Source organism: Penaeus monodon, chromosome 17 (assembly GCF_015228065.2).
Source record: "Penaeus monodon isolate SGIC_2016 chromosome 17, NSTDA_Pmon_1, whole genome shotgun sequence".
Taxonomy (NCBI): Eukaryota; Metazoa; Arthropoda; class Malacostraca; order Decapoda; family Penaeidae; genus Penaeus; species Penaeus monodon.
Window position 1 is genome coordinate 34377999 of NC_051402.1, and position 10000 is coordinate 34387998.

Genomic DNA, 10000 nt, shown 5'->3' on the forward strand with positions numbered 1-10000 from the left:
AACGGCTTATATTCTTCAGTATCCGGTCGCGGCATTTTTTTTTTCTTGCGCGCGTTCGATTGTGAGAGTTTTCCGAATGGGATTATTTACGTATGTTTTTATTTATCATTTTATTTTTAACGTCCCTTGAAAGCACCGACTTCGTAACACATTGTCATGGCGGACAATGAACAGCGTGAATTCCCGTGCTGTGTTATCACTCAATGGATCGAATTCCTGTGTGCATAACTGGGGTTTGGTTTTATCCTGGAGGAATATTTCGCCTCGTGAAGGAAGCCACGAACTTAAGAAAATTTGATTTCTGTCGTAAAGCCCACTTAAGTACTTATTTGTAGCAAGAGGAACTACATTTTTTTTTTTTTTTTGTAATCCCAAGGTTACGTTCCATTGGCATGTCTTAGTTCAGTATACCTTTGTGTCCTCAAAACCCTCGGGCATACTTAATACATAATGCTGTGCTGTTTTTAGAATTGATTGTTGATATATATTTCTTAAAGCCATTAGGCTTCATTATTTTTTTATAAACGAATTGTAAAGGTAAATTTAATTATCAATAATAACAGCACCGTAAGGCAAAACTCCTTTTTATAGCGCTGTCTAGTGATTCGACAAGCAGCCCTGTGGATGTTATTGCAGTACATGATGCGATGACTAATTAACGGAAAGATTTCATGTATTTTAATGAGGACATTAACTCTGAAATACGATGATATATAAGGGTCCTCAGTTCCTCCCTCGTGTCCACGGAGTCTACTTAAGTCATCAATCCCCCTCTCCCGCTAACCCCCCACCCCCTCCCGCCGGTACCCACGCTACAAGAACGGGATTGACTCACGTCCTCCGTAAGGGTACAAGAACGTGTATCACGAGACAATAAAAGTGATTCCCTTATGCTGCGGCTTCATTTTATGGTCGCCGTGGCCTCGTTTCGGCGCTGGGGGAGGGAGGTAAGGGACGGAGGAAGAGGGGAGAGAGGGAGAGGGGAGGGAGGGGGTGAAGGAAGGCAGGGAGGTAGGGGAGAGGACAGAGATATGATGAGAGAAGAAAAGGGAGGGAGGGAGCATAGGAGGAGAAAGCGAGGAGGGTGAGGGAGGGAAGAGCAGAAAAGGTGGGGGAAGGGAGAAGGAAGGCGGGGTGAGGAGAGGGGGTAGAAGGGAGGGGGGGATAGATCAGTGGGAAAGAGAGGAAGGAAAAGTCAATTGGGGATGTGAAAGGAAGAGGGAGATGGAGAGGGAACGAGGAAGGGAAGGAGAAAAGGAGGGAGAAGAAGGAGAATGGACGAGGAAGAGAGGAAGGGGGAGGGGGAGAAAGGAGGTAGAGGGTAAGGGCTGAGGCAAATGACCTCGTTCGATGTGCTGCTCATGGCGGTCACGAAGCTATCTGGCCGAAGGTAGACTCAGGGGGAGAAGGGGGGAGGGGCGGGGAGGCACGGTGCTCTCGCGCTAATAGCCGCGGCGACTCCCATGGTATCTCTCATGGCTGCTGTCGAAGTTCCCGGAGGTCCAACGGGACATGGAATTATCCCCGATTATCTTAAGCATCGCAACCCGGTGATAAATATCCCAGGAAACGTTAGCACGGTGTTTATCCCGGGTAAACAAGAGGTACCCGGTTACTCGCAGCGAAGGCGGGTTGGAGGGAGATGGATAGCTCGGGAGCTGGAGTTGTTGGAGGCGAATTTTAGAAAGACGAAGGAGAGGCCGTCGCTCGGATGAAGATGGAGTGAACGGGCTCTGAAGCAACGTACGAAATAAGATAGCAGGTGGTGATACTATCAGCCTAGTTAACATATAAGTGGAAGACTTCGTATAGATTAACAAAATATATATATATATATATAACGATGTATATCTGAAAACATATGCGAGAATCAGAACTGATTCCTAAAACATGAGGCAAAAGCGCTGTAAATACAAAACGCAGATAAGGGACGGGAAATGCAGATAAAAAGATAGACTTGTATGCCAGTCCGTCGGGATGGCCGCCATGTTCCTCTTGGACCATATCATTCAGAGAGAAAGTCTGCCGTGTTGCCTGCCATCCCGAGGCTCTTGACGATGGCATATTAGGCAGTTGTAGCTTGTAGGTAGGCAAGAGACGCCGTTGTGGGTGGCGTTGGCGTGGGCGTTTGTGGGCGGGATTGGAGCGAATTCGTTCCTTAAAGGTCCTGCCTTTTGCACTTCCCGCCGGTCCAGAAACTTCTAGATTCTTCTCGTCTCCTCTTCGAGCTTTTAGGTGCGGCGACGAGAGGCTGGATAAGGAAGAAAGGGAGTGATATGCTGGGAGAAATATTCGTATTGAATTATTTATTAGGCTTTTGTATACGAATATGCAGGTGATAGGATAAGGTAGGCGGTAGAGCGGGGGCCGGCCAACAGAAGGTGCGGCGAAGGCAGGTGGATATGCAGGCAGGTGATTTGGTAGAAGCAATACGGCAGGTGGTGCGGCTAGAACAGGTAGGCAGGCAGGTGGTTTGGAAGGAGCAGGGTCGTGGCGGAAGTCGTGACCTCCGAGACGTCGCCACAGCTTCCGGGTAACGAACTACTGACGGGTTTATTATCTCGTAGCATTCCCTCTCCCCTCGTTCACGGAGAGAGTTGGAGAGGGAGAGGGAGAGGGAGAGGGAGAGGGAGAGGGAGAGGGAGAGAGAGAGAAGAGGGAGAGGGATAAGGACGGGAATGGAAGAAGAGAGGGAAGAGAGAGAGGAAGAGAGAGGAAGAGGGGTGGAGAGGAAGAGAGAGGAAGAGGGGTGGAGAGGGAGACGGAAAGGGGGAGAGAGAAAGGTGGAGATGGAGAAGGGGGAAGAGGGAAAGGAAAGCGGGAGAAGACGGAGAAGGATACGAACAAGAGGAAAAGAAAAGGAAAGAGAGAGAGAGAGAGAGAGAGAGAGAGAGAGAGAGAGAGAGAGAGAGAGAGAGAGAGAGAGAGAGAGAGAGAGAGAAAGAGAAAGAGAAAGAGAAAGAGAAAGAGAAAGAGAGAAAGAGAAAGAGAGAAAGAAGTGATGAAAGAGAGAGAGAGAGAGAGAGAGATAGCGAAGTGATGCAAGAGGCTGCTGACGGACCACCGCCACCGCCTGCATCGTCCTTGCCACGATAAGTTTCCCGGAACGACCGCAAGCTATTAATTTTACCGGATTAATCGGCGATTTATGAGACGGGTCATGTGCAGTCTGTGAGAAATCAGCTTCTCAGATTCACTTCATGGAAAAAAAAGAAAGAAAGAAAGAAAAAAAAAAGAGGAGAGAGGCGCCAGAAGGTGACATATGGTGGTGGTGATAGTGATGATAGTGATGATAGTGGCGATAAAGGCGAGGCGGTGACGGAGAGAGATGTGACGTCAGTGAACATTATCGGGACTTTACGATATCGATCATGACAGGAGCCCGAGTTTTTACACCTCTCCGGCATTCCTCCCCTGAATACTTAATGAGACTCTGGCTGATTGTATATACTTTAGGAGATAGAGTGTACAAATTACCGAGTTTATTCTTTGATTTCGGATCTTCATCTGTTTATTTGTTATTTTTTTTTTTATGATTGGGCTGCTTATCGATTTATATGTATATTTTTAGAGGTATATTTTTTACGGGCGTTGATTGAAGGAAGCGATTCTTTGTGTGTTTATATCGTATTTTTTTTTCATTTCTGATTCTCGAGATCTTTAACACATATCTTGGTGTTTGTGCAGTATAATTTATGCATTGTAAGTGTTTCTTCTACCTTTTTTTCTTCATATTTTCGCTTTGAGTTTTGACTGATCTTTCTTTGTCTGCACTTTCTAATGAGTTTTTTTTTTCTCTCTCTCTCTCTCCTTTTTTATTTTTCTTTATCCACTGTTTTCTTCTCGCCCACCCTTATTCCTTGTTATCTTTTGCGTTTCTCTATGTAATTCATTTTCGTCTACCTGTATTTTATGTTTTTATTTTCGTTTATCCAAATTTCTTGCTCTCCATTTCTCGCCCTCCATTTATCTTTTTCCGTCTGTCCACATTGTTTATTTTGATTATTTTCTTTCTTGCCTTAATTTTTATTTTTCATCGTTCCGTACATCAAGTTCATTTGTCCATTTTTTATTTATTTATTTATTTATCCACATTTCTTGTTTTCATGATATTTTCTTTATATTCATAATACTTTTTTCTTCTTTCTGAACTAACCATTCTACTTGATTTTATGATCCATATTTTGTCTCTTAATACTTTTATCTTTGGTTTATCTATATTTACCTTCATGTTCGTCTGTTCACGTTTCTTTCCTCCACCTCTTCACCTTCTCTCGTTTTGTATTTAACCTCAGCTGTTCCTTTAGTTTTCGTTTTAATTATTTCCTCAAGACAAGTCCTAGACGACGAGGCTGTGGTTGTTATATAGGCCGAGGTGGACCAGCCTAGATTTCTCTTGCATCATAACATAAAATTTATCGCTCGTAATGTATTCAGGTTGAGTAGGCCTAGTGTCTACCTACCTGGCCATTGTGAGCCAAAAGCCACGTACGTATTTAGTCTTCGTATATGAGCGTTTACCTCTGCTGTTGAGTGTTATTTGTCTATGCCGTAAAATCCGAACACGTAATTTGAACAGCGTAAAATTTGAACGCAAGGGCTTTTGGGATTTACTTTCGAAGGCGTTGATGCATGCGTGCGAGAGAGAGAGAGAGAGAGAGAGAGAGAGAGAGAGAGAGAGAGAGAGAGAGAGAGAGAGAGAGAGAGAGAGAGAATGGGAGAGGGGGGGGGAAGGGGGGGGGGTGATTGAGAGCTAGATGCGGGCCCCCCGAGAGTAAGCAGGGAACTGGCGCCTGGAGTTCAGTGACACGGGGATGTCTTGCCTTGCCACAAAGCGTACACGAATTAGATGAAGCGCCGTGGATCTCCTTGGGCTGGAGGAAGAGGCTGTTTATGATTACAAATAGTCCCGTTCTCTCTTCGTCTTTAGCGTTTCTTCTTGTACCTTCACATCCACCATCCTTGGGAGACTTTCCCACATCTTCATCTTCCTCTCTCTCTCTATCTCACTTTCTCTCTCTCTCATTTTCTCTGTGTTCATCTCTTCCTTATCGCCTTTCTTCTCTCATTTTGTTTTCCCATCTGCCTTCTTTCCCTCTTCCTCTTCTCCTCTTATTCCATCTCCTTTCCCCTTCCTACCTTTCCTCCCTTTCCCTTTGCTCTCGTTTCCCCCTCCTTCCCTTCCCTCTTTCTCCTCTCTCCAATCCCCCTTCCCTCCCTTCCTCCCTTCCTCCCCGCTCCCTCCCCCTCCCTTCCCTTATTACCACGACACAATGACCCGAGTATTAACGGTCGTGATCTGACGACTCTTTCACCCCCATAACCTCCTCCCTCTCCTCCTCCTCCTCCTCCTCCTCCTCCTCCTCCTCCTCCTCCTCCTCCTCCTCCTCCTCCTCCTCCTCCTCCTCCTCCTCCCCCTCCTCCTCCTTTCCTCCTCCTCCTCCCCTCCTCCTCCTCCTCCTCCTCCTCTTTCTCCTTCTCCTCCTCCTTCTCCTTCTCCTTCTCCTCTCTCCTTCTCTCCTCTGAGAGAGGAGAGAGGGAGTGAGGGAGAAGGAGAGAGGGAGTGAGGGAAAAGGAGAAAGGGAGTGAGGGAGAGAGGGAAAAGGAGAGAGGGAGAAGGAGAGAGAGAGAGAGGGAGAAAGAGAGAGATAGAGAGGGAGAAGGAGAGAGGGAGAAGGAGAGGGGGAGGAAGAGAGGAGAGAGGGAGGAAGAGAGATAGAGAGAGAGAGAGGAAGGGAGAGAGAGAGGGAGGAGGGGAGAGAAAAAGTGAGGAAGGGAGGAGGGAGGAAGGGAGAGAGGGAGGGAGGAAGAGAGAGAGAGAGAGAGAGAGAGAGAGGAGAGAGAGAGAGAGAGAGGAAGGGAGGGTGGGAGGAAGAGAGAGAGAGAGGGAGGGGGAGGGACAGAGTTCGTGCACACACACACACACACACACACACACACACACACACACACACACACACACACACACACACACACACACACACACACACACACACACACGCACGCACGCACGCACACGCACTTCCCTCCTCGCTCCATCTCGCCACCTTTGCTCCTCTCTCGCTCGTTAGCTCCTTCTTGCTGCCTCCCTTTCCTTCCTGATCTCGGCTTTCCAGTCTTCGCTTCTCTGCCTCCCGTTATCCTCGTTTTTCTCTTATCTCCCTTTTCTTCCTCTGAGATTCTGTTCCTTTGCCCTGTCTTTCTTTTGTCTCTCTTTCTTTTTCTTTTTTTTTCATATCTTTGTCTCTTTTCTTTTTTCTCTCATCTGTTGCTTATTTCTGTTTCTCTTTCTCTTTTTCTTTTTTTTCTTTTTTTTTTCTTTTTTTTCTCTCTCTCTCCTTCTGTTTCTTCTCTCTTCTCTCTCCCCTCCCCTCTCTCTCTCCTCTTCCCCTCTCATTCCTCTCTCTCTCTCCTCATCTCTCTCTCACTCTCTCCTCTCCTCCTCTCCCTCTCCTCTTCCTTCCCTTCTTCCTTATTCCCCCCTCCTCCTCCTCCTCCTCCCCCTCCTCTTCCTCCTCCTCCCCCTCCTCCCCCTCCCCGCCTTCCCCCCCAGGACCAAGATAAATAATTACCCGGGGGAAATAACCATCCTTTAAAACGACCACTAAAGAAAAACACAGAGAAAAGAATGGAAAATGCAGGATATCGAATAACCTTGATCACACGACAACAAACTGGTCAGAAAGAGGAATGTGTAAAGAAAGAAATAGAAAAAGAAAACAAGGGAGGTAAGAAAGAAAAGATGAGAAAAAAGGGGGAAGAAAGAAAAGATGAAAAAAGGGAGAAGAAAATGAAGAAGAAACAGAAACAATCGAAAAAAAAAAAGGAAAAAAAAAAGAAAAGAATGAAAGAGAAGAATAAAAAAACAAACGTAAGAGAAACGATTATGAGTCTGCTTGTTCCTCCCATTACGTCGGTTAGTGGCACAACACACACCGTTAAAAGTCATCGGGATTCTTAGATTCATGATTTATAAATCTGTTTCTCTTCCTTTCTCTCTCTCTCTCTCTGTCTCTCTCTCTGTCTCTCTCTCTCTGTCTCTCTCTCTCTGTCTCTCTCTCTCTGTCTCTCTCTCTCTGTCTCTCTCTCTCTGTCTCTCTCTCTCTGTCTCTCTCTCTTCTTCTCTCCTCTTCTCTCTCTCTCTCTCTCTCTCTCTTCTCTCTCTCTCTCTCTCTCCTCTCTCCTCTCTCTCTCTCTCTCCTCTCTCTTTCTCTCTCTCTCTCTCTCTCTCTCTCTCTCTTCTTCTTCTCTACTTCTCTCTTTCTCTCTCTGTTTCCTTATCTCTTCTTTCTCTCTCTCTCTCTTTCTCTCTTTCTCTCTCCTCTCTCCTCTCTCCCTCTCCCCGGCCCGCGTTTCTCTCTCTCGGCTCAGCTCTCTCTCTCCTCTCTCTTCCCCCTTTCTCTTCTCTCTTCTCTCTCGCTCTCTCTCTCTCTCTCTCTCTCTCTCTCTCTCTCTCTCTCTCTCTCTTCATCTTCATCTTTATCGACGTATAAATGGCTTCTTAAATGACATCGCTCGTTAGGCGTATAGATTCTTCTTCTTTATTTATCTATCTCTCTGTCTCTCTATTTCTCCGTCTTTTCCACCCACTTTCTCCTTTACATTCGGTGACAGATTCCGTGATTGATGTTGATAGATCGGGATGGAAGGCGAAGGAAGCTCAGCAAGCCAAGGATGATCTTGCACGTCACCTCATCCCACTCCGACAAAAAGGGAAGAAGGCAAGGGGAGGAGGAGAGGAGGAGAGGAGGGGAAGGAGAAGAGGAGAGGAGGAGGAGGATGAGAAGGAAAGGAAAAAGGAAAAGGAAAGAAAGGAAAAAGGAAAAGGGAGAAGAGAAGGAGAAGGAAAAAGGAAAGGAGAAGGAGAAGGAGGAGGAGAAGAAGATGAAGAAAAAAGAAGAAAAAAAAAATGAAGAAGAAGAAGAACGAGCGAAAGAAAAAGTGTTGTGGATTTTGCAACGGACAGAAATATCCCACGACCATAATATCAGCTGTTTTATATCTCTCGGGTATTCTTATATCAGTCGATACGAATCTGGCTAGGAGGCCGGGTATTGCAGGTAATGGCATATCAAATCCTGGAGATTGCTAAACACCGCGAGGGCTGCTAGCTAGGAAGTCACGTTTGGAAAATTAATTTGAATTGGTACGTGCGTTTGTTCCAGGCCGGCGGGTCGGGTACAGTTACGGGGGGGGGGGGGGGGAAAGAAGAGGGAAAGAGAGAGAAGGAGAGGGAGAGGGGAGGGGAAGGAGGGGAGAGAGGGAGAGGGAGAGGGAGAGGGAGAGGGAGATGGAGAGGGGGGAGGGAGAGGAAAGAGAGGGGAGGGGGGAGGGAGAAGGAGAGGGAGAGGGAGAGGGAGAGTGAGGAGAAGGAGAAGGAGAAGGAGAAAGGGAAAGAGAAAGAGAAAGAGAAAGAGAAAGAGTAAGAGTAAGAGAAAGAGAAAGAGAAAGAAAAAGAAAAAGAAAAAGAAAAAGAAAAGAAAAAGAGAAAGAAAAAGAAAAAGAAAAAAGAAAGAGAAAGAGAAAGAGAGAGAGAGAGAGAGAGAGAGAACGTAGGAAAAGAGAAAGGAAATATCACGCCATCTGGCCCAGTTGACTAACATAATCTAACTCACGTTTAGTCAACTTTCCCCAACAGTCTCACGCGCGGAGATGTAAACGCAGCGCTCCAGCTTTCAAAATGGCCGCCCCCTTTTTTTGCCTCCTCCTGCTCCTCCCCTTTCCCCTCTATGTGCGTCCCTTTTCCTGCCCGTGTACGTAAAACTATGTGCGTTCTTTGACCCATGTACACCACATCCTTCGCTCGCTTCTTCCTCGGCGTCAGCATCCTGCAGGACCACAAACACGACAAAGGGTTCAGTGTGCCTGGCGAAACACGCGTGATTGGCAAGCACTTTGCTTAGTAAGGAAGTTATTATTATTATTACACTAATTTTCGGTAGAGCGGTTTGAACTAGTTTGAATTAGATGTTTTGAAAGAGCGAGGAGTCACGAAAACTGCGTAGTGGGCGTGAGGTGAGCTGAGATTTTTTTTTAGGGTGATCATGATGTATATCTGTCTAATCCGCCGCCCTGTTTGTCTATCTCTCTATTATCTATCCTACCTACCTACCTACCTACCTACCTACCTACCTACCTACCTACCTACCTACCTACCTACCTACCTACCTACCTACCTACCTACCTACCCACCTACCTACCTACCTACCTATCTATCTATATCTATCTATCTATCTATCTATCTATCTATTATTCTATATATCTATCTGTCTTTCTACAAACATATACTTATATAGCTTACTTACTTATTATACCCACGTCTTATTACACTTTCAGTCTTGTGCTTGTAAGTGATTGGTTGGGCGGGGCGTGAGGGCTTGCGATTGGGCGTCCAGGAAGAAAGTGGGTGTGGCTGCTTTCCTGGAGCGTGGGTGTGGTACAGCCTTGAAGCGCACGAGTTATGTATTCTGATGGAGGCTTCGTGATGAAAGATGGTGGAGACAGAGATGGCTCTGAAAGTGGCGATGAGAGGTTGATGATGGGGAAGGTGGAGACGGAGATAAGTGGCGATGAGGAGTTGATGGGGATGGTGGAGACGCAGATAAGTGGCGATGGGGAGTTGATTGTGATGGTGGTGGAGATAGAGGTAGGTGGCGGTGAGGTGTTGATGATGGGGATGGTGGAGACTGAGATAAGTGGTGATGAGGAGTTGATGATGGAGGTGGTGGTGGAGATAGGGATAAGTGGCGACGAGATTGATAATGGTGGAGGAGGGGACGGTTCCAAAAGTGGCGTCGAGGGGTTGACGCTGGTGATGGTGGAGATGAAGGTGATGGTGACAGAGAAGGGGATAGATGGAGATGAGGAATTGGTGATGATGATAATGTTGGTGGAGACGAGGATAAATGGTGACTAGTGTAATGGAGGTGGAAAGGGTAAGCATAGAAAGTGGTGAAAGAGGGTGATAATGGAGAGTGAAGGAATGAATTGAAAAGTTTTA

The 10000-nt window shown here is 46.5% G+C and overlaps 1 protein-coding gene across 1 annotated transcript in view; it reads left to right on the forward strand.

The window, feature by feature from the left end:
- LOC119583686 (protein N-terminal asparagine amidohydrolase-like) overlaps positions 1 to 10000 on the forward strand; it is a 123710-nt gene that overhangs the window by 47325 nt on the left and 66385 nt on the right. The window lies entirely within an intron of this gene.